Here is a 24,216-nt window from a genome sequence, read left to right as displayed (position 1 = left end):
ACACAGGAGGATTTGCACGCTCCGTGTGCTTACAGGTATTTGATTCATGCTCAACACACTGCTCCTACCTCATTACACACACTCGTATGCCAGTAAATAATGAGGCATCTAATTTGATCCTCTTTTTTTGACTACCAGATTCGATTTGCCACGTGTGTTACAAAAGTACCGTTGTCACGGCAACAGCTTAACACGGCAGTCCGAGTTACTGCAGTGAAGCCACACACAGGAGGATCTGCACGCTACACATGCTTAAAGGTATATTTCATCGTTTTCACCTTATTAAATACAAGCATATGCCAGTAATGACGAGGCATCTGATCCGATCCTCTTTTTTGATTACCAGATTCGATTTGTTACGAACATAATTGGATTTTATATTAACCCCTGCTATCCACGACATTGCTGTTGGCCCATCTCTCTGTGGGCACGTACGCTTTGTTCTACACCATTTGTCACACCAATAAGGTCAAACTAAACCCCTCATTGCCTTATGTTGCTATTGATTTACATTTCATATCACTTATAGGGTATTCTTATTTTCTCTTTTCTATCCACCAACTATTGGAAAAACTGCTGATCTGTATGTTACATTTTCTTTTATTTTTTACAACAAATGTGCTTATTATGATGTTAATGTGTTGGTACATGTCCACTCTGATTACTAGACTTGCCCTGAAGAAGGAAATTATTTCCGAAATGCATCGGCATATCTCAGTCTGGATTATGTATGGATTGTGGCAATTGCTCCCTCACTAAGAATTCATTAGTGACATTTTTTGTTTTGTTTCAAATTTCTTTTGGATAAATAATCATTTTGGATACTTAACCATGAAACAGACTCATCTATTTTTTTGATTAAGCATTAGACATTTTTGATACCTGTTTATATTGCTTTGAACTTTGAATAACTACGTACCCAGCTTGGGCCCAAAAGAGAGCAGCTGTGTGACTTAGTATTGCTACTTGGTCTTTAGCTTTTGTTGGATTTTTTGAGTCAGGGTGTCTCCAGACTTATCACAGCCAGCTCCTTCAGAAATACTATTCTGAACATTTAACTCTTCTCCTTTGTTTACACTGACTTTAATATTTAGAGTAATTTTTGAATTGAGTGGTGCCCACTCATCTCTCTGTTAGCCCTATGTACCAATACATTTCTCATACGTGTATCGGCACAGCTAAGAGTTTTTGTATAAGGCTTACCCTTTCTCGTGTTGTGCTTCCTTGGTTTCAGGTCGGATTTTCCAGGCATCGGGGCAGAAGCAGAGATTTTCAAGATACTGTTGCTGTTTTCAGACGACTACTCCCGCCACCAAACACAAAATACTCTGCCACTACGCGCGTTCCTCGTGAGACCAGTGTTTTGTTTATTTATCTCTGCCGGGGCTCCAATAAACACAAAAAACAGACTGCAAACTCTGTGTAGTGACTGCAGCAGTCCCTCTCCAAAATGCAGGTCAATCTATCTCCAAAACACTCTGGCAGTTTCATATAGAGAAACCGTTTACTTTTACACGTCGCCCAATGCCTGCTCATGTTAAACCTGCTCCAGTTCAACCAAGTTGTAATTAAAATGCTTAACTTATGAAGGCAACCATTCTATTTAAAAACTAAAAAAATAAAACCACGTTTAAGACCTGATTCAAAGAATGATTTGCACAGTGTACAGTGACTTTGCACTGCCAACAAACACCCTGATTCATGGAGCAGTGCAAAGTATAGGAAGGAAGGAAGGAAGGAAGGAAGGAAGGAAGGAAGGAAGGAAGGAAGGAAGGAAGGAAGGAAGGAAGGAAGGAAGGAAGGAAGGAAGGAAGGAAGGAAGGAAGGAAGGAAGGAAGGAAGGAAGGAAGGAAGGAAGGAAGGAAGGAAGGAAGGAAGGAAGGAAGGAAGGAAGGAAGGAAGGAAGGAAGGAAGGAAGGAAGGAAGGAAGGAAGGAAGGAAGGAAGGAAGGAAGGAACCACCAATATACCCATGGTGGGACACGGTTGTTTTAAGGCATGCACAAAAGGGGCCTGTATCGAGGTAATCCGCCCATCACCCATGGGAGGGCCACCTGGGAGCAATGGACTGCTCGAAGGTCTCTCTTTAAAGGGACGCAATCGTGCAACTATAGATTTATTTATGTTCATATTGCCTCACACTAGTATCCTCTGTGAAGGAGTCCTCTAGTTAGCATAATCTCTGAGCCTGGACATGGCTAATCCTGTACTGCACATGGAATCGCTGGCCGGGGGGGGGGGGGCTTGCGGGGGCTGCTCCACTTGCAAGAGGCTGGAAAGGAAACAGGGCGAGGGGTGACAGCCCTTCTTGGAGCTCTGAGAAGTGGCAGCCGCAGCCGCCCTTCTTGTGGAATTTCGTTTATAGCCGGTTTCTCAATAACTACCTCCTCATCACGAGTTTGGTGGTAATTCGATGGTAACGCTGCTGAATTACCAGCTAATGCGCTTGCGGTTACCGCATCTCGCTGTAGTGCATTTACCACTGGTAGGGGCAGTGCTAATTATGGGATTCATAATGGAGATTTTTGCAGGATTACTGCAAGCGGTAATATCCACCAAAGCTTCTTACATGAAACAGGAGGATTGACTTGCTGGAGGTAAATGCTTCACTTGAAGGTCTAACTCGGAATTTGGCACTGTGGAAAAAATGGCGGTAATTCCAAAAATATTGACGGTAACGGAATCCCAGCAATTTTTGGTCTCACCAGCAATGTTGTAATGAAGATATTGTGTGTTTGCATTGTAGCTGTCAGCACAATCTGTAAATGGTTAAATCCATTGGATGCAAATTACGGTGTTTCTGTAGTTCTGTGTGCAGCTACGTTTTAAAAGAAGAAAATTAGATTTTGAGTAAATCATGTGGCTTTATTGCGACACAATGTGACATAAACGCGTGATTACACAATATTATCACGGATCACACGGGTAAAAAAGCACAATAAAAAATATCTCAAATTAAAACAACCATTTTGGAGAACGAAAACACGATAAAGATGATATCAGACTGGCACGTCATAATTATGATGTCATGCACTTACTGTGCATAGACAGCCCCTCTCTCACTCCTCGCGCATCCGCTCTCCAGACATGCTCACTACCTCCTCGCACCCGCAACGGCCCCTACCTCTGCTTGTATATAATATCTTTTGCAAATGTTGTATATTATCTTAATTCTGCTTGTATATTATATCTTAAAGTGTTTTGGGTTACTGTTTTTCTTCTGCGCCCTTATGGAAAGGAAAAATATGTATACCAAACTTTTTTCTTGATTTTGTGATAAATAGATATCTTTTATTCAAACATATTGTTACGTTTGTTGAATTGCCCTCTATGATAACACGTGTTTTGGCGAAACCATCTGACTATTTAACATCATGCTGAAAGTAAATAGGAAGACGACAAAGAACCGCGAGGACCATTTGAAACAGTATTCGCGGCTGAAGGTAAGCGTACAGGCGGATCCCCTTAGGGAGCTGCATTAGGAACTAGCGCAAACATGTGAGCCCACATGCAGATGGAAAAAAGGGTATTTTTGAGAAATTATCAGGACGTTAGTACAGCGTTGAGGCTTAAAGATCACCCCATTTGACATTTGCAATTTTAAGCGACAACAGAATGTTAGAATGGTAAAACCAACACAAACATTTAAATTAAGCCGAGGCCATTTTTTGAGGACCTAAAGTCCGTAGACGAATATTAAAAATGAGCATCTTAATGTACCAGTAGTGTGTACAGGAACATTGACGCAATGTAAAAAATAAGCGGAAGCATCTAAGTATTAAAAGGGAAATCAACCTGTAAAGCTTAACATTACCTTTTGTGTGAATTTACAGGGATTTAACCCATGACTTATTCGAGTCCACAGTAATGAACGTTTCAAGTATTATGAATATCCAAATTAAAACATTAGGTAAGAAATTTGATGAAACCAAATTTCAATGTAATTTAAATGAATATTTGAATTACCGTCAAATACAATGTACTTCAAAACTTTTTCGTTAATCTCTATTTTTTGCAAATTTCTTTCTCTCTCTTTGTTGTTTTAGTTTTTATCCCTTACCAATCCGTCCTTTCGCCCCTCCCCAATGGCCAACCAAATGTTTATATATTGTTTTGAACCATTTAATTATTGCATGAATATAACAAAAATGTTTTCATTTCTCATGTACATTAATGTTTCAACAACCTGATTCACGATTGTCAATTTATATTTTCAAAAAATCACCATCTATTTTGATTTATTAACTAGCCCTGATTTGAAAAAGGCGATGGTTTTGCCGAAACACGTGTTATCATAGAGGGCAATTCAACAAACATAACAATATGTTTGAATAAAAGATATCTATTTATTACAAAATCAAGAAAAAAGTTTGGTATACCTATTTTTTCTTTCCATAAGGGCGCAGAAGAAAAACAGTAACCCAAACACTTTATTGTTTCTCAACCAAAACGGAGTAGAGGAACCGAAACTCCGTTGTTACAGTCTTTTGCGACCACCCCGAAAATCAGTGAACATATTACTAAAACAAACAGGGCGCTGAGGTCAAACCCTTGGGAAACCCACACCAGAAAGGTTCCTCAATCATTATTTATATTATATCTTACTCCAAATGTTTTTGACTTCCTTACCATGCTGCAGACGTTATCTATGCTGTATATACCTACTGACTACCGCCTTATTGCATATATGTGTACAGCACTGTGATCAAGCTGAGAATATTCCTGCCTCTTTTCTGCGCCCTGATACCCTCGGGTCTGGCGCGTGTTATAAATAATAAAACAAACAAACAAACAAACGCTAAGTGCTCGTCGTCTCAAATGAAGCTCCTTAATGTCATGACTTCACCTTTCTCTTCATTAACAGGCTACATTTTGAGTAACATAAGAGCACATTTGCCACAGCCGGCATGGCAGGGGGGCAGGGCATTGGAACACTCTAGAAGGCTATTGGTTCTGTGATCCTCCAATCCGAGAGCACAGCGACTGTGCAGAGCCTGCTGACGCAGGTTCACATCCCGGCAGGGCCAAACTCAGCCTTTCATCCTTATGAGGCTGATAAATGAGCACCACACACTGTGGGTAATAATAAGCAGCGCTCAGGTACCTGAGCGTTCCTAGCGCTATATAAATGCTAAATTAAATAGTGCCAAAGGCAGATTCAAAGGGGCTTTCCAGGATGTTGCATTCTGCAGAAAACGAGATGGAGTACGAGCGCCCTCTATTGGACATTTATCAGAGCACATCACTTACAGTTCAGTTCAATCTTGTACTTTACAATAGCTTAAAATAAGATCCGAACGTATTTAAAAAAGAAAATCTATTTTAACAAGATAGACGCTCTCACGTTAATACAAATTAATTAATTTGGCATGCAAAAACCTATTATTGAACCAAACATTACCAAAAAACTGAATGAAACAAGTAACTCCTTAATTTGACCATTAATGCTGTAACGAACTGGTCTAACCAGAAAAACAGTTGCAAATAATAAAAAATTCTCTGAGAGCCAGATATTGTTCATGCATTATTTGTAAATTCACCAAATGTAACATTTAAAAAAATATTAGAATGTATGTGATTCCTTTTTCGGAAGCTTGCAGAAGCACCCTCGAATATCTGTGGTACCTGGCGGCCAGGGGACCCTCCTGAACACTTCCAGCACCCACATGTGCCATTACGCAAGGATGCCTGAAATTATCACCCATCAAAGACGTCCACAACGTCAACATTGACCTCCCGCGGGCCTAGCCGTGGATGTGCACTGCCCACTCCAAACATGAACCTCGAGGATGCTGCACACAGCAGCGGGCTCCCGGATCCACTTTTCTCCGGTCCCGCAGCGGCTGGCATTGCCTCCTTCATCCAAACATAGCACAGGACACTCAGATTGCATGTTTCCAGCTGCCCCTTGTCAAGACAACAAAGCCCATTCCACCTGGCAACAGCTTCAGACCCACCAGACATTGGTCCCTTCTCCCCCGAATGGAGGAAACCTCCTGACCCCTGATCTACCCACCAAACCACTGACCCTGAAAAAATCAGCACATGTAATGGTTTATTGAGTAGTCACCCTCAACACGGGGAGTTCCTTCCCTCCCCACTCACGTGGTTATGCAACAAAAATGTATAACAGATTCTTTTCTTTAGCTCTATCTCAGACAAACATCATGCCCCTTGTATCCCTCTCCCCTGAGCTAACAATGAGCCAAGAACCAGCCAGTGTACGGGGAACATATTGGTATTTATTTAAATAAAAGTAATAGAACGTAGCACGGAAATGTCAAATACCACTTTATCCATGGAACAACACAATTAACTTTTCTTTGCATAAATAAATAACAAAAGTGGGTTGAAAGAACACAGACCCAATTCTCCCTTTTCTGTGAATTGCACTTCACGAAATAATTACACGGATCAATAACAAAGACACTTATGTAATGTGCAATTTTGATTTTCCTGCAGGCTTAAAAGGGTAGCAGTAGGATTTCAGCATTGGTAATGATGATTTTGCCCACACCTTTCATTTAAAATAAACACAGGGTGATTTCTAGGTTTGTTTTTCAGACCCCACTCACTTTGGTCTATGTTGGGAAGTCAGACAGAACAATTGGAAGGCTTTGGGGAATTTTGGATTTCAGACCCCTTACTGAAAGGCCTGTGTCGGGGTCAGCTGGACAGCAAGGATTACCCTATTAATGTATAGGCTATAGTTTTGAGCTCACACTAGGAAGTGAGCTTTGTTAATTTTGAATTTTAACAAAATTCACCCGATGGTGTTCTGCCAAATGGGGAATTAATTAAATTCATATTTTTAGTTACATAGGCTAAGGATCTACACAGTTCTGCCCTCCACCCACCCACTATAAAGGGAAAGGTTTCAAGGCAAGCAAACAGCCTCATCTTTTGGTTTTCCAGTGCTCAGTTCTACTTTCCTAGCAAGCCTCTGTGTAAGGTTCAGGAAAGCCAGCTGCATCTCTGCACACTCTGGAAAGATAGGGCAGGGGCCTGGTCACTGCAATCTCAAAGGCAGCTTCCTACTCTCCACCATACGACCCAGTCAGCTTTGAGCCCTTCCTAGAGATAGATAGCTCAGCCCAGATGCACTCTCATCCATCTCCTCTAGTGTCTCTTTACAGCTGTCAGATGGTAAGTTTCAGCAGTCTTCCTGATGGTGTGGCTCTTCTCTCTGTCCTCTTGTCTTTCTCCTTTTTCTTTGTCCCTGTCCTAGTGCAGTCCCCCTTATATAGCAGCGATGACACCACCAATTTTACAATCTTGGGGAGGTACCCTGCAATAATTCTTGCCACTAGGATTGGATAGTTACCCTTCTCTCTCCTCCCAAACCCAGCCTCCAAGTCTGGGTTGGTTTAGGGGTCTGGAGCAACATATGGCAATAACCATATGTCATCATCCTTTGTCCTCCTTTCAACTTTTTGGCAAAAACTAGTTATATATCACAACTTCATAATTTTACTAGCACCTGCCAGACTAAACATATTTTCTGTTTCAGCGAATCATGGGGAATTAGATAAGCCGACCATCAAATCTATATCATGTTGCACGGCCATGTGACACCTTTCTGCCATTTCCATAAAAAGCACAACAGTTATGAATATTTATGAAGCTTATCCCTAATTTCATTTTCCACCCGCTCACCAACTCTCACATTTGGAACATGTTCAGATCAGCCAGAAACACATCTTAGATAGCCATTACAGTTTCATGAGTCACACACGGATGAATGTTATATCCCCAAAATCACCTGGAAATTACATAATAAATGGTACCTAGATGAAATCGATCCGCCTAATGATGGCTTAGAAAAAGGCCTAAATGATAATAGTCCATTTAAATTAATTGTGAATGTTCATGTGGGACAAATGGCCCTGACTCCTGCCTTCTGGCCATTTGTTTTCACTGGGTCGGCATGTGCCCAGAGTTTATTTTTTGTATTAGTGTCCTTTGTGCTGAAAGCTTGCTCTTTGAAGTGGGTGCCCCCATTTTCATACATATTAGTCATGCTCCAGCCATGCTCCAGCCAAGGGTAACTTTTCTTGCTTTTCAATGCTTTCAGAGCCAGCAGGTCTGGAGAACACCGAATTTCAACACCTTTAGCAAGACATTTTATTGTGGTTGGTCATTAAATGGGAGATGTGACAACCAGGCTGGACGTAGGAGATGTTCTTGTGAAGTTTCGCCCACAGCCAGCAAAAGGGTCTGCCTTGGGCTGACATTCTCCATGAAGACAAAGTGGCTCTTCAAATGTCACTAGAGTTTTGTAGGTGAAACATAATATACATTGATTTTTGTCAACACACACATCATGTTTTGTTTTCCTGACATTTTCTGTGAGCAGTGATCTTTATTTCAATTTTGCTTTTTAAAAACGGTTTTATTTGCACACGCATGTACATGCTGTTTTTTGTTTTCAATGATTAAAAATCCTGGTTTCCATGTGACAGGATCTTTGATTCCTCCTTCTTTTGTAAATTAAAATGCTGCTTATCCATTGGTAATGGCAGGGAGGCCCCTTTCCACATGGTTGTTTAACTTTACTTGAAAATCAAAAACATAGGCCAGGCCATTTTTGTTTCAGTGTTTAAAATCCTGCCATTCATGTGCAGGGGACTTCTGTTTGGGGCCTTTGAATGCACCCCACATGCCACCCCTTGTTCCTCCATGTCTGTTTGTTGTGGAGGAGCAGGGCAGAGTGGGGGTTTCCTTAGGCGTAATTTCCTTTATCAGGGAGTGGGCACTCCAGCCTCCCCTTCCATCTTTCGGTTGGAGGGCATGGCGTGGCACCCCCTTTCTTCCTTCATGTCCAGGTCCCTGGGGTTCTCACCGGACTCCGCTCTCACCTCCAGGTTGGAAGTTAAGGAGGTTAGTTCTCTAATAAAAGATTGAAAAAGAGTTTCAGTACTTGTTTTTAAAAATATTGATTTAGTTGTAAAAAAAATACAATTTTTCAAAATACAATTTGTACAAATTATAAAATTCTCAATACTATTTGACATCAACAATTTACAGTAAAAATAAGAGAAGAAACAGCAAGAAAAAGAGAGAAAATATACTTCACAAGTTGATTTCTCAACTTAAAAAAATGAAATGAAAAATGGGAGCTGTACATTATAAGAACATTTAGCCTGGGTTGGCGTAATGTAGTGGTAAAAAAAGGAAACATTAAATCTGCTGTTTACTTATGAGAGTCATTAGTCGCTGGAGTATTCATCTGTTTCACTTAATAGCATTTATCTAATTCATCATGGTCACATAATACATAGATCAAAGACATATAACTCTTATTAAGCTCTGCTTATTCACTCTTGGGTATCTTTAAAATACATTTAACCCATTGTAATAGTTCCCAGTTCTTTATTTATTCGATTTAGCCAGCGCATATTTAGCTAGATTATTTAGCCCAAATCTAATTGTAATAAGTATAGGACAATAATTATTCTGAGTGAGTTTTAGCTGTTTCAAAAAGAAAATGCTATACACTTTCCTGGTCACTTATATGAAACACTTCACAATGTTCTTTAAAGTAGATTTCTCGCAGGTTACCTAGCTCTGAGCTCTAGGCCTTCAGGTAGAAGATGTCTTAATGTTTCAGACTGCTCATTTCTTTTACAAAATCGACAGAAATCCCCAGATTTTGGGATAATCCTGAGGTGACCTAGCAATTGTTTAGTCGGTCATAAATTCAATCTGAAGCGCAGAAAAGCCTGCCTATACTGAGGAGATGGAAACTTTTGTAAGTATGTTTCTGCGTAGTCAAATCTTTAATGGAGAAATGGATTATCGATAAAATCTTTATATTTCTCACACATCTCGTGGGTTTTAATCCAATCATGGCTCCAATTCTTTATTTTTGCTTTCATTGGGTTCATAATTAGCGATTCCAAATCGACTCCTGCATCGTCAAGATGTACAGCAATTTTGGCTTTCCATCGTCTCATGAATTCATGGTCTGTAGATCAGACATTTACTAGGGTACCAGGTTTACTTTCTATATAACACTTTCTTAAAAGAGAACACTGTTTCCATATAAATGAACCATACAGAGAGAATAGGCCTAATTCATGCCTGATTAACGCCATAGGGTAGCTCGGTGGCAAAGATAATACTTTCCGCCAGAAACGCCCTCAGTCGTACCCAAAAATGGGCAGAGTCCCAAAACTTTGTTTCTGAGATGTACAGTAATATAGGTATTACCTTCATGCAGTAAAAGGTGATACTTGGGATGACAGAGAACTTGCCATATTTCCTGCTAATTATCTTGGCTAGTGATATAGCTGTGCCTAGCTTTGCGGATAGTTCGTTAGTATATGGTTTATCATGTATGTTGTCATTAAAGTTTATACCCAAATAATGATATTCATGCACTATATGAATCAGTATATTATTAAATGACCATTTTAAATTAGACAACCGCATCTTCCTCTTCCCACATATCACAATTTGGGTTTTATCAATGTTGATTGTCAAGTCCATTCATCGCATAAATTCTTGCAATGCTGATATCAAATTCTGGAGGCCCCGGGTTTTTTTTTTGCCATAAGAAACATATCATAGGCGTAATGGAGCCATGGAACTTATGTAGGCCCAAACTTAGAGTCATCTGATATTACAGCTTTTAGCTCAGACCCCACATCGGAGATAAAAAAAGTTGACCAAGGCTGCCGCCAATATGCAGCCTTGCTTTAGTCCTCTATGAGTGGGGATGGAAACAGATAGCTCTCCAGACGTAGTTAGTCTTACTTGAAGCGATGTATTGGAATGCAAGAGACTTATTAGGTACATTATCGATTCTGGGCAATTTGCTGCTTGGAGTTTTCGCACCAAGATACCTCGAGAGACCATATCAAAAGCGCTCCTACGTCTATGAATGCCATATACACATGTTGGTGCATCAATTCAGCTTGGGCCTTTATGCTATTAATTACAAGCAGATTTATTGATGTTCCTAGCCCGGGAATAAAACCCATTTGGTAAGGATCTCTTAGGTTGTGGGTATCTAACCAGTTGTTAAAATTGTGTAAGATCAGCCGTGCAAATGTTTTTCCTGGCACATCTAATAATGCTATCGGCCTATAATTATTAGGTGACTGAATTTCTCCCTTTTTGAAAATTGGGATAATAATGGAATTTAGCCAGGTTGGTGGTACTGCATTCTGTATTAGCACTTGAAAATAACATTAAGTATCTTGGCCCATAATTCTGGGTATTGCTTCAGCATGCCATTATGTAGCCCATCAGGGCCCGCTGCTCTGGATGTACTGAGTTTGTTGATATAGTAAACAATGTCCTCCTCTGTAATTGGGGGATCTAAGCCGAACTCCGGGGGAGATTGGGTCATAGTAATTTGGTCCTTTGGTAATGCATAAAGGACTGTAAAGTGCGATACCCAATTTTGGTAGAAACCGCATTTATTTTGATCAAAGGTTGGGACAGGCCATGTGCTTGGTTTATAAAATGCCATATTTGGGCCGAGTTCCTGGTTTGAATACTATGAAGCATTTTCCCCCCGTCTTGTTGGAACAACCTCACCTTATGTCCCCAGTGCCAGTTTTTGTAGCGTGTTCTGATCTGCCGTAAGGCATTTTGACGCTAAGCCAGGGACAGTAATTTGGCATTCGCTTGTCTTTTTGGAGGGCAGTTTTCCTTGCTTGGACTGCATGGTCGAATAGATGTTTATGTTTAAAACTGGTTTATTAGACAGCGATTTAACCTCATAAAATAACTGCAAAGCATTGCAGTATGAAGTATCAGGGGACATCGAAATGTGGTTATACAATTGAAGTATCTTAGTTTCGGACCAACAAATACGGCTTCTACCACTCGTGACCATGAGATGACGGTCGTATAGGGAATGGCAAATACTTTTTACACACATATTTCCCCGGAACATTTACATAGAATTTACAACAACAACATACATTATAACATGACATTTCCACCATCTCACAAAACACATTTTATTTATTTTCTTCATTTGTACAATAACACCAAGTAAATTTTATAAATGTGTGTATGTATATATATATATATATATATATATATATATATTACGCAGCCATGGTAGTGGCTGTGTAGTTATGCTTAAGTTGCTGTTTCCATAGGAAGAGCACTTTTTGGGTGGCCTATAACTCTGCTCACCCTGGACAAATCTTCACCAAACTTTGCAAAAAATAGTATATGGGCCACTCTGAATTTTTTTGCAAAGTCTGGTGATGTTTGGTTCAGGGGGGGAAAAGTTATTGGGGGGGGTCCCAAAACGTCTTTTTTTTCCCATAGACTGAATGGGGGAAAAACTTTGCGCACGGCTACAGGCCAAACCGCTGGACGGATTTAGGCCATGCACCCAACAGCACATTTATACGTAGTGTAGTTACAAGCCACAATGGGTGTGATATGGTGTGGTAGTTATGGCCAGGACGTAGAGTGTTTGGTGCATGGGGCCATGCACCCAAGACCAAAGTTATAAGCACTGCAGTTATAAGCTACTATGGATTTTATATACTGCATACCCATACATTGAAAAACCTATGGCCTTACGCCCAAGACTGTAGCCTGTGGCCACAACTACTGCAGCATATTACAGGTATAGGTACACCCGTACTATCAAACATCATTCATGTGGTTGTGGGGAGGGCGTAGCGTTTTGGGTGCATGGCCGAAGGCCATGCTCCCAAACTCAACTTTATACGTAGTGAAGTTAGAAGCCACAATGGGTGCGATATGCTGTGGTGGTTCTCTCCAGGGCCCAGAGTCTTGGGTGCAGACCATGCACCCAAGAGTAAACTTATTAGTAGTGAATTTACAAGCACCATGGTTTTGATATGCTACGATGGTTGTGCGTAGGACCTATAGTCTCGGTTGCTTGGCCATAGGGTGTAGGTGGTAGGTTATACATCCAAGACGCTAGGCCCAGCCTACAGCCACTGCACCATCGATTAGACGTGTAGATTTGAATATGTACGACATGACTGTAATTATACTTACTGTTTACTTTGTTCAGAATCCATATATTTCTTACTTGACTTTAGTACTTGGTAGAAATATCCTTTTAAAATTTCTGTGATAAAAGAAAACAGCATGTTAGTGTTTGTATTTTATGAAGACTTATTACATTGTATAATAGACAGTTTAGCTTTTCTTTTGACCCTCATATTACAAACCAGTGTACTGTGCATTTTTTCAGTTTCTGTGTTTGTTTTTCTAATCCTTGAGTCTGGGGGAAAAAAAATCCTTGTCGGATTAAAACAAAAACCTTTATGTGCTGTGCTACAAACAATTTTTTTGCTTTCTTTGAGGGTTTCCTTGTTCTTTCTGAGTTATGTTATGCTTGTAGCCTTGTTGCTATATTTAACATCAGTTAGATACCTGTTGGCGTATTCTAACTGTGCATTTGTTGTTACGGATCTGTGGTATTCATTTATCTGTGTGGTTGTTATACACTCCTGGGCAGTTAGGTACCTGTTGGCGTATTCTAGCTATTTATATCTTTTACTTGATTTTTTGGTAATGTTGAAGTACACATTAGTTATTAAATATTGACTTTAAGAAGATTAAGTATGCATTTGTAAGATTAGCTGGCAATCTCTGCTTTAGAGTAATGGTGCTATCATTACATTCAAACCCTCCACATTTCTTTTTAATGTATGCAGTATACTGACCTGCATTGGTTGTAGCTCCTGCGTGGTAGATTATACCTATTGTTGTAAAGGTTTTCTTTACAAGTGACACTTGACCGTGTGTGAATCCAGTCAGCTTGCAGTTGCTTTTGGTACCATCTGCATTATAAAGTAGAAGAATAAGTATTATTTAGTTACTAAGTGTTTGTATCAGTAAGGATGAGCAATTATCTGAATTGCACATAGTACATAATCTGCCATGGTCTGCATTCTGTACAAGTTGCTGAAATGGATTGGATTCACAATTAGGTATAGATACATAGACAAATCGCTCATTGGGATTTGTTCCTGTATCACATTGTTACAGAGAGTGCATGTATGTTTCCACATGTATGAAATCTGGAAGATTTTGTTTATAGGTATGCTTTTGTTTTCCAGTACTTGTAGTAAGTACATTAGAAAGTCTTGTGGATCTTCTTGTGAGTTTATAGTGAATCTCACCATTCCAAGACAGTAGTCCAATTCCGGTCTTAGTCCGTGAATACTGTACGTGTTGTCAGGATTGTTTGTTGCGTTTCTATGAAGGACTAAAATTTGCAAACACAATTGCTCTGTACTGTGTAAGTAAATATTGTTAACAATTGGTGGCAATTGAAATAGAATATTCATTGCTACATTTGCATAGCAACTTACACCAGTTTCATTTGAAAATTTGAATGGACCAGCTAGTTCTGTCTCTGAGTGCTTTTTTCAGAGTTTTTGTTACTTCTTTGAAGAAGTACCTGATTTACTTTCCCTAAGAGGTTCTTCTTTGCTTGTGGTAATTGATGAAGTTTTAGCTTCTTTTGTTTTCTTTGAAGGATTTGCCGTCAGATTCTGTTGCATTTCTGTTTGAATTAGTTTTCTTTACAACGTTTTACTTTTTCTGGAACAGGATATTGTTTCAGATGGGGGGGTGTATAGTGAACGCAGTCTATTGTACTCTAAAATGCAAGGAATATCAGCGTTCAGTTTACTTGCATCAAAGTTGATTAGAAATAGACCGTCAAGTGTACGTAAGCGTGATAGTGCGACGTAGCTCATGCCTTCTTTAAAGACTGTGTTTCCTATATCTATCAATGCTTTGTCTAGGGTAAGACCTTGGGATTTATGAATGGTGACTGCATATGCAAGAGTTAGAGAAAATTGTTCTCTGCGTACATACATGTCTTTGAAGAGAAGGAATCGAGCAGTTGAGCGCCCTATCCTTTTCACTTATGAAAGTTTGTCAAAGCGAATATTGACAAACTGAATGTTGTTGTCACGTGGGTATGTTTGAAAGCCAACAACTGTACCCAGTGCCCCATTAACTAGCCCTTGCTCCACGTCAAGGTATACGTTTAAGCATTACTCTACAATTCAAGGATCATTTTAATATTTTTTCAACCCAGCTGTGTTGGAGATTGAATTTTCTAAGGTATTTAGTCTTGTTGTGGCTTACTCACACATGGGTAGTGTCATACGATGTACGTCTAGTTTGTCTGTGGCACAAATTTCCATTATTGGTTGAATTTCTTTTTTAAACATTGTTTCATTGAATTTGAAACAGCTTGCAAGAGTTGGCATTAAGGCTATGCAATTGACATTTTTGTGCGCTAATTGTTCCATAACATCAGTAGCACATTCATTATCGCCATAAAGTGCATGAATGTGCCGGTTTTTCAATATTACTTGTGCTTCTTGAGAAAGTACACCAACTCTGAGATTTGCAGATTGTCGCATGTTTTCTGTTAATTCTCTGTATTGGAAATATTGCCAAAGGTTGACATTTCCTATGCTGCCAACAGTTTTACGGCAGAGTTTGTGTTTTAAAAATAGGTTCCCCTTTCACTGGTCTCAATTGTAGAAGATCTCCGAAAACGATAATGTGTTTCCCTGCAAAAAGTTTTTCGTAGTTTGTTTTAAGTACTTCTTGCAATCTGAGGTGAATCAAAGCCAACATTAGGTTGGAGACCATACTTACTTCATCTATCAGTAGCATTTCCATTTGTTTTAATAATCTGCGTAGTTCCATTGCAGCTTCTGCAGAAAGTTTGTAATAGTCTAATTTGTTTTGGTGTTCTACTGGAAGGAGTAGTAATCGGTGTAAAGTGACACCGCCTATGTTGTAGGCAGCTAAACCTATGGGGGCAGCGACAACAGCTGACAGTTTGTTGTTTGTCAATTGTTGAAGGAACCTGCTGATGATTTTGATTAAGAATGTTTTTCCTAACCCAGCTTCACCACTGACGTACAGCAGTATAGGTTTGTAATTTTGCCAGGTACATTCTTTATTTTTGTGTTGTACACCAAGTGCAATTTGTTTTGTTACTTCTTCAAAAATGGTGCGCTGATCTTTGTTAAGTTTTGCTTGTAGTACAGTTAAGTCTTCTATATCTTCTTCACAGTGACACATGGGGCCTCATTACGAGTAGCCAGGTAAGCGGGTTCATTACCGGCATGCCGGACTGAGCGGATCCGTGCTCGTATGAACCCGCTAATAGCAGGTGATTACGAGTGCGCGAGCACGCGCGTTCCCCCATGCCGGTAATGGCAATACCGCCATGCCGCTAAAGACCTTCCAACCCCCCTATACTGGCATCGGGGGACCCGCCCATAGCGGTACCGCCTCATACCAACCCCTAAATACCGGAACAGTAATACCACCATGGTAATACCGTGTTTGCAAAATACATAACGAGAATTTACGTCATCGCTCAGGAACGGAAAATGGGCCAGCGGCCATCTTTAAAAACACAATCCATTGCCATCCTCCCCAACCACCAGTCCATTTGTGTTGTGCTGTGCCAGAAAATACTAAGGATGTCCAAGGCAACCAGGAAGATGACCCCCCGGAAGCGCAAATAGCGTTTTTCTGACGCTGAGCTTAATATATTCGCAGACACCCTGGACCAGCATGCAGACATCATCAGGTCTACCGACATGAAGCATGCGGCCCAGATGAAAAAGAAGCAAATCTGGCAGGAGGTTGCCCAGAGGGTGTCGGCTGCGGGAACCACCCCACGGACTGTGCGCGACTGTCGCAAGCGGTGGGACAACCTCTGCCTCAGGGTGAGGAACATCCTGGCGACAGGAGGGGGGCCACACTCACCAGCGAAGCTGATGCTATGGGAGGAGACAGCCAGTACATTCATAGATCCCGAGTCCCTAGAGGGAGGTGGGCAGCGCATCATCCCCAGAAGAATGTGAGTGACCCATCACATCCCTGTAGGGTAAACCATGATGTGGCACAAGTGACATGGAAGTGAGACTAGGCAAGGCAATGCATGTCCCATGCCCACATCAACATATACAGTCAAGAATGTTGGCCACACCCTGCCACACACAAATGCATGCTGAGTGTCAATCCCAATCCCAACACACGGGCAACATGATTCGACCGTGCCCATGTAACTCACCACACAGACACCATACCAATGTCGTGCTACCAGCCATGCAATGATTGCCCACATGCCCCCTCAGAACACCAAATGCCACACCCCTGTAATAATAGGATGCATGAATGTATGAACATATCACAGCGCTATAGAATCTCGCTCCCATGTGACACCATCACTGATGACCTGCATCTCTTCTATCCCCCAAGCACCGATGAGGAACATGGCAGGATGGACAGGGGTGCAAGTGCATCTACATCACGGTAAGGGACCAGGGCCAATGCCACCCCCAACCACCAGCCCGAGATGATATAGTTCCACTTCTCCAAAGTCTCTACATTAGAGGTGGAGAAAGTAATACTTGGTCTAAAACCGTCCAACTGCAAAGGAGACCTCTTCCCAGCACAACTCATCAAAGATGCTGCACGAGACCTAGCACTGTTTATCACACAGTTGATTAATGCCTCCTTTACCACGGGCACCACCCCAAGTAACCTAAAAGAGTCCTGGGTGCTCCCTCTCCTTAAAAAGGCAACTTTAGACCCGGCTATTCCCACTAATTATAGACTGATTACTACCGTACCGTTCCTCCTGAAGATCCTGGACAAGGTGGCATATATTCAAATCCAGAACTTCTTGGAACAAAACCAACTACTCGGCTCCCGTCAATCCGGTTTCCGTCCACTACACGGCACAGAAACTGCATTGATTGATCTAAAAGCCCAAATAGATAAAGTACGAGATTCTGGTAAACCAGCTCTTCTCCTCCTATTAGATTTATCTGCCGCATTTGACTTAGTAGATCATAACGTCTTGTGTAACCACCTAGATACAGCAGCACACTTCTCTACTGAGGCTATAGTGTGGATCCAATCATTCCTTAGTGACCGTACCATGAGGGTCTTCTCTCCTATAGCAGCAGCAGACCCCATTCCCATCACCTGTGGCATGCCACAGGGATCCTGTGTTTCATCAACGCTGTATAACATCTTCACTAAGCCCCTGTTTGATGACTTGAACCATCTGGGTATCACCTATACTAACTACGCTGACGATACCCAGATCCTCCTCCCACTCACAGGGGACTACGAAAGGGATTTAGCACTGGTGAACAAAATTTACAGCATCGTTCAAGGAATGGATGGCAACCCATGGCTTATGCCTGAACGATGATAAAACTGAGCTTCTTATCCTAGGTACCGCTTCCCTCATTAATAAACTAAGTACAAACTACTCCTCCTTTATCATCGATGAGAACTGCATACAAGTAGCCAAAGAAGTAAAAACGTTAGGTATCTACCTTGACTCTACCTTATCATTCTCCAAACAGGTAAATTCCCTAGCCTCATCAACAGCTTACACATGTAAATTAATTAGAGCAGGAAACAATTCTTATCCCAGCACTGTTGTCTAACATTAGCCAGAGCCCTAATCATCTCCAAACTAGACTACTGTAACGCATTGTACATAGGAGCCACTAAATCCACTATTAACAAAATTCAAATACAGCAAAACAATGCCCTCCGAGCAGCATTGAACATTCCCAAGAGAGAACACATCTCAGAAACAAGAAGGAAACACAAATGGCTCTCCACCCACGAGAAAATCAGACTCAAAACCACATCCCTCACATACAAATCACTTTATAATAAAGCCCCTCAGTATTTAAAGGACAGATTCACCAGAACTCACTCCACTAGACAAACTAGACTAGCCAACACCAATCGCCTCCAAGTACCCCGATTTAAACTCGCCACTATAGGCGGAGCTAGTTTCCCAGTCAAAGCTGCTCAATTATGGAATGAATTACCCATCACTGTGAGGCTAGAACAATCTTTTACCAAATTAAGGCAAAATGTGATTAACTGGTTGACGACAACAAATGTTAAATGAATGCATGAATTTGTTCCCTCCTGCCTGTTACCTGCCACATGTATTACTTGCCTGTAACCTATGACCGTTGTAACCTGTAACCTTGCTCTAAGCTGTACATCTTGTTATCTTCTGCGCCCTTATACTCTAGGGTCCGGTGCGCATAATAAATAATAAACAAACAAACAAAGAAACAAGGTTTCTGATCATACAACGTACGTCTCCGTGCCGTCGGAAGCAGTATTCTTTTGTAACACGCATGTTTGCAAACAAATTTGTTATACTTGATTGTAAAACCTCATCTTTTTCTTGTACCTTTTGTATTAATTGCGTAGCTGACATATTTTGGAAGTGGGTTCCAGATTTCAAAATGTGTGCAACTCCGTAACATAGGATTGCTAGTTCACTTTCAAAGAGTATGTGGAATATGTATTCCACATTTTGTCTAAATCTGGGATCTTGCAAATACATTCATAATGAGCGTTATTCTGATGCCGTAATCTGAGTGGGGCTAGCATCGTATCTTCCGCCTTTGCCAGTAGGAAATAGCAGTGGAAAAGCATGTGCTTCTATACTTTTTTCCCATATGCTCATTGGTGACCCTTTGGTTTGTCGCATTTGGTAAGTTTCTAGTGCATCATCTATGCTTTCATTGGAATGCAATGGATGAATTGTGTAATGGTCCAAAAGAGTGGATACTGCAGCAGGATCCAGAAGTTCAAATTGACCAGTTTCTGATGAGCCTTGAATTATTTCAGTTGTTTCCCATAAGCTTTCTTCAATATGTATTTCTTTGTATTATTCATTATTGTCTTTTAGATATTGCAAGGCTTTTCTAACTTTATGTAAGTCCACCAGTTGTTGCCAAATTATTTTGTCTTTTGTTGGTACACCATTTACCAAGACAATTAAAGAATGCTCTATTGGACGTTGCACTCCTAGAGTGTGTACATTTTCTGTTATGTTTAATGGCAACTAAACTACTTTGCCACAAATGCCTTTCACAAATTCAGAGGGAGGTAATTTTGCTGTTTTTGGTTGAAGGCGTGTAATTGCTTGAAATGGGTGAACTGTTTGAATTATGATGTGCTCATGTAAATGGAGTTGTTGCAGGGGTTTTGGTAGTGGGAACAATTTCAAATTATTTGTGATAGCATGTGAAAGAATTTGGTTGTTGTCCAGTTTTGTAGTGCAGTAACTGCAACATATTAGGGATTCACTTATTTGGTATTTGTTTTCTGCTTAAAGGTAGAGAGCTAATTCAAACGGAATTCAAATGGAATCTTCATTGTCTTCTATTTTGTATGTTATGTCTATGTTTTTTGTGTTCCTTTTGTAAAACGTTCTGCAGCAACACACACACACATGGTTTGGTACTTCAGCCGATGCACTTTTAAATTTTAGTATTTCTTTTTTGTATGTGTGTAATAGAAGGTTGCTATGTGCAGGATTGTTGCTAGTCTGTTCTAAAACTATTGCATTTTGTAAGTGGCTTTCACTTCCAAAATAATTTCTCTGGATACGGTTGATTTCTTCTTGTAGGTATTTGGGTCTACCATGCAGAAGAGTGTTATTTAAATTGGCTAGTTCTAAAGCTGGACTTTTAGCATCGTGTATTTTATACACTAGATTTCTTACATTTGAATGATATATTGATATCCTTTTGATATCATGGAAGGTGCTTTTGCAAATAGGTCCTGAAATGCAGGCTAATGAATGTCCTTGTAGTCCTGTGTATTTGCGCACTGGGCAGGTATCCATATTTTGCAGTACTTTCTTTTTAATTTTGTCTTTACCTTTCACATACTGATTGAGGAACTGACATAAAGATTTGAAAGATTTGTTAGGAATGGCACACATTGATGTGCATGGCCATTTGTATACTGGATGGTCTGGTTCAGTCGAATCGAGAGGTAATCCTAAGTTTTCAGGGGATACTTTTGCAAGCAGTGTTTCTTGTTCCATGATGGTATTATTGATTTTTTCATACCCTCGTCCACTGCTATGGATGGCAATTGTGTTTGTTTGATTTTGTATGTATGCTTCTTCATTAAAATATGGTTCTGTGGTTGTTGTGTGACTCCATTCACCTCCACAAATATGTAAGAAGTTATTTTTGTTGACATTCTGATTATTGATAAGTTTCTTTTGTATTTTAGTACTTAGTTTTGTTAGTGGTTTCATCCTATTTAACACTAATATAAACAACTTCCTTTTGAGAAGGATTGCACTGTCCATGAGAGCTTGTAGGATTAATTTTCTACGGTAGGTTTTAAGGGTTGAGGATGATTTCGGTCCTCTTCTTATTAGATTCTGAAGGACTCTGTGGTGAAACATTTTTGCTAAATTACTTTTTTTACTATGGGTTCTTGTTACTATATCAGGATTAATAGGAGCATTGTTAGCAGAACTGGTAGCCAATTTTTTGTGAAGCGTTTTGTGTTTCGTGCCACATTTTGATGGAGGAGGTAAAGTATCAGTGGTTGAAGCTTCCTTTGTTTTTGCTAAACGACTGTATTAGCTGTCTTGTTCCAACGTTCTCTACAAACTCTGCTACAGATGAATGCTTATTTTGGACACTTTTATTTTCATTTGCTCTATTTCTGCATTCCTTTCTACGGACTTGCTTTTTGGTAGGCATTCATTGGGGTCTGTTGAAAAAAAGAAGGCATGGTTTGGTCTGTTGTACAATGTATGTGTGCTGTGTGCATGCGGGCATGAGTTTGATGGGGAAGCTCTAGGTGGTGGTGTGTGAATGTGTACTGGCCTCTTACAATTATTTGGGAAGGCTATTTTTATGTTTGTATACTACTATACTGTGCTTCATATGAGATTACAAAGTGAGCCAGTGGTGAGGAGAAGCATTAATAGTAAACGTAATGGTAGAAAATTGAAACAGCTATTTGTTTTCTAGTACTAACATTCTAAGGCTTCTGTATGTTATTTGAGTTCCAAAAACACAGGGATTTGTGAGCCATTCTGTCTGTTATTCTTTGTTTAATAAATGGGGATTTGTGGGTAGAATGGTTCAGAAATCAATGCTTGTTTTGGTGCACAAATTAAATAAATAACCAACACAGTCTCTTTGAGGAACAGTAAGAATATAAAGGTCGTACTGTACTTACTTTTTTCTGCGAAATGACCAGGTTTCTTCGGATATGTCGTTTGCAGTGTAGATGCTGTTGATTTTCAGGAGAGTAGTCTTCACTGCGATTGTAAAAAGAAGAAGTTAGTAACTTTGTACGTTTAAAGCAGTGATGTTCCTGTAAATGTTAATTTTGCATCTTTCATCGGAGTATTCTCCTTTGATATCTCAAAACAGTGCATGTATGCATGTCATGGTGCATGCTCCCAAACCCTTGAAATTGGTGAGGGCACCCTTGACACTGGCATACTTAAGGGCTTATCTTTTGGGGAAAGACTGTACATACCGCGCCCCTGCCAGAGAGAGAAGGACGGAGAGCCCACTTTTTAAAAACTCAAGGTGAGCCAGAAGAAGAGAAGGAAATCGGAAAGTGGTGAAGCCAATCCGTCTCCATTCAGTTGGCTAATATCTTCATTTCGACGTTGATGTCATCTTTGATGTCATCTTTGATGTCCTGGGTGTTAGTCTTAGCAATGCACGTAGGTGGCGCGAGTTATGGTTGCTTAGCTTACCATAACTAGCAAATGTCAAGGGATTTTCGGTTTTACTTTGAACCATAACATCCCTTTAAAAAAGTTTTTTTTGCTGAACATATATATATATATATATATATATATATATATATATATATATATATATATATATATATATATATATATATATATATATGGCAGTGAACAAAAACAAAGGGGCTACACATGTGATATTATCAGTGATGTCATCAATGACATTTGTGATGCCATCTTTCATGTCCTGGGTGTTAGTGTTAGCACAATGGGGCTGGCAGGTATGGTTGCTTAGCCTACCATAACTGCCGAATTTCAGGGGTTTTTCGGTTTTACTTTGAACCATAATGTCACCTCTGTAAAGTTTTTTTAGTGAATTGCACAGGTTTCTAGTAGGGCAACTTAACCATAACGTCCCCTTAACAAAGTTTTTTTTATTGAATATATATATATATATATATATTTCCATCAGATTTTTTATTCTGGCTTGTCATTCTTCAGATGGTTCCTCTCCTCGACTTTCATTTTGATCCTCAATCAGTCGTAAAGCGTGTCTGGGGTGACAGCTTTTCAACTGGTTGATGTGGATCCATTTTTCATCTGTCAGTTCTCCTTTTGGGATGCAGATCTTGTAAACAACAGGTGATATTTTATCTACAATTTCAAAGGCACCCTGCCAAGATGGGTGGAATGTCCTCTCTTTGGCCCGATTCCTTTGAAAATTGTACAGGTAAACCTTGTCACCTACTTAATGCTCTTTCCTGGTGGTCTTTTGATCATAAGCAATAGCTTGCTAGAGGGGATTCCTTAAATTGTCAATGTATCATGATTAGTGGACGCATTTATCAGTGTCTGCTCTTGCGTTCTGAGGAGCCGATGCTGTGGGAACACAATTTTTCATCCGGTCATGAGCTCAAATGGAGACATCTTTGTTGCAGAAGATGGTATAGATCTAATAGCCATCAGGACAAGCGGCAATCGGATGTCCCAACTGGGTTCAGAGTTTGCCACAAACTTATTTTCAAAATACTTACAATTGTTTGGTTGTATCTCTCTAGCCCCCACTTGAGGCCAAAAATGTGGAGTTTTCTTTTTACCCCTAGAATCTCCCACATCTTCACAATCACCTCACTGGTAAAATGGCTTCCTCTGTCCGACTCAATCCTTTGCGGGAGGCCAAAATGAGAGAAGATGTGGTTGATCATCAGAGCAGCAGCTATCTCCGTCTTACAATTCGTGGCTGGAAGATATTCTACCCACTTTTAGAACAAGCACGTCGCAGTCAAAATGTACTTGTTTCCACTAGAGGAGTGAATCACTGACCCGATGAAATCGGCTTGCAGATCTGACCAATGCATTGTCATTCCCCTTTTTTGTAGGGGAGCTCTGTGTGTGAGTTAACTGGGTTGGAATTGAGCACACACAAGACAGCCCTTTAGGTAAGTGTCAAGGTCCTGGCCCATGTGTGTCCAGCAGAGGGTTCCAGGGTATCATTCACCCAGACATAGCCAATGCCAGCCACCAGTTATTTTCCCCCATTGTTATCAACATGGTAGGAGCAGCCATCCACATAAACTGTGGGTTTCCCCTGTCATGTGTGTTCTTCATAGACCTTGTGTGGGAACAATCATGTTAGTGTGCCAA

The 24,216-nt window shown here is 40.4% G+C and overlaps 1 long non-coding RNA gene across 1 annotated transcript in view; it reads right to left on the bottom strand.

Annotated features, from left to right (window-relative positions):
• Window positions 1-8,030: 8,030 nt before the first annotated feature.
• LOC138516995 (uncharacterized) overlaps window positions 8,031-24,216 on the bottom strand; it is a 132,159-nt gene continuing 115,973 nt past the window's right edge. The window contains exon 4 of the long non-coding RNA XR_011282339.1: window positions 8,031-8,888. This is a non-coding gene — a long non-coding RNA (uncharacterized lncRNA). The remainder of the gene's footprint in view (window positions 8,889-24,216) is intronic.

Source organism: Ambystoma mexicanum, chromosome 6q (genome assembly GCF_040938575.1).
Source record: "Ambystoma mexicanum isolate Mex_15411 chromosome 6q, UKY_AmexF1_1, whole genome shotgun sequence".
Lineage (NCBI taxonomy): Eukaryota > Metazoa > Chordata > Amphibia > Caudata > Ambystomatidae > Ambystoma > Ambystoma mexicanum.
Note: the sequence above shows the minus strand (reverse complement) of the source record. Positions and strands in the feature narration are given on the sequence as shown.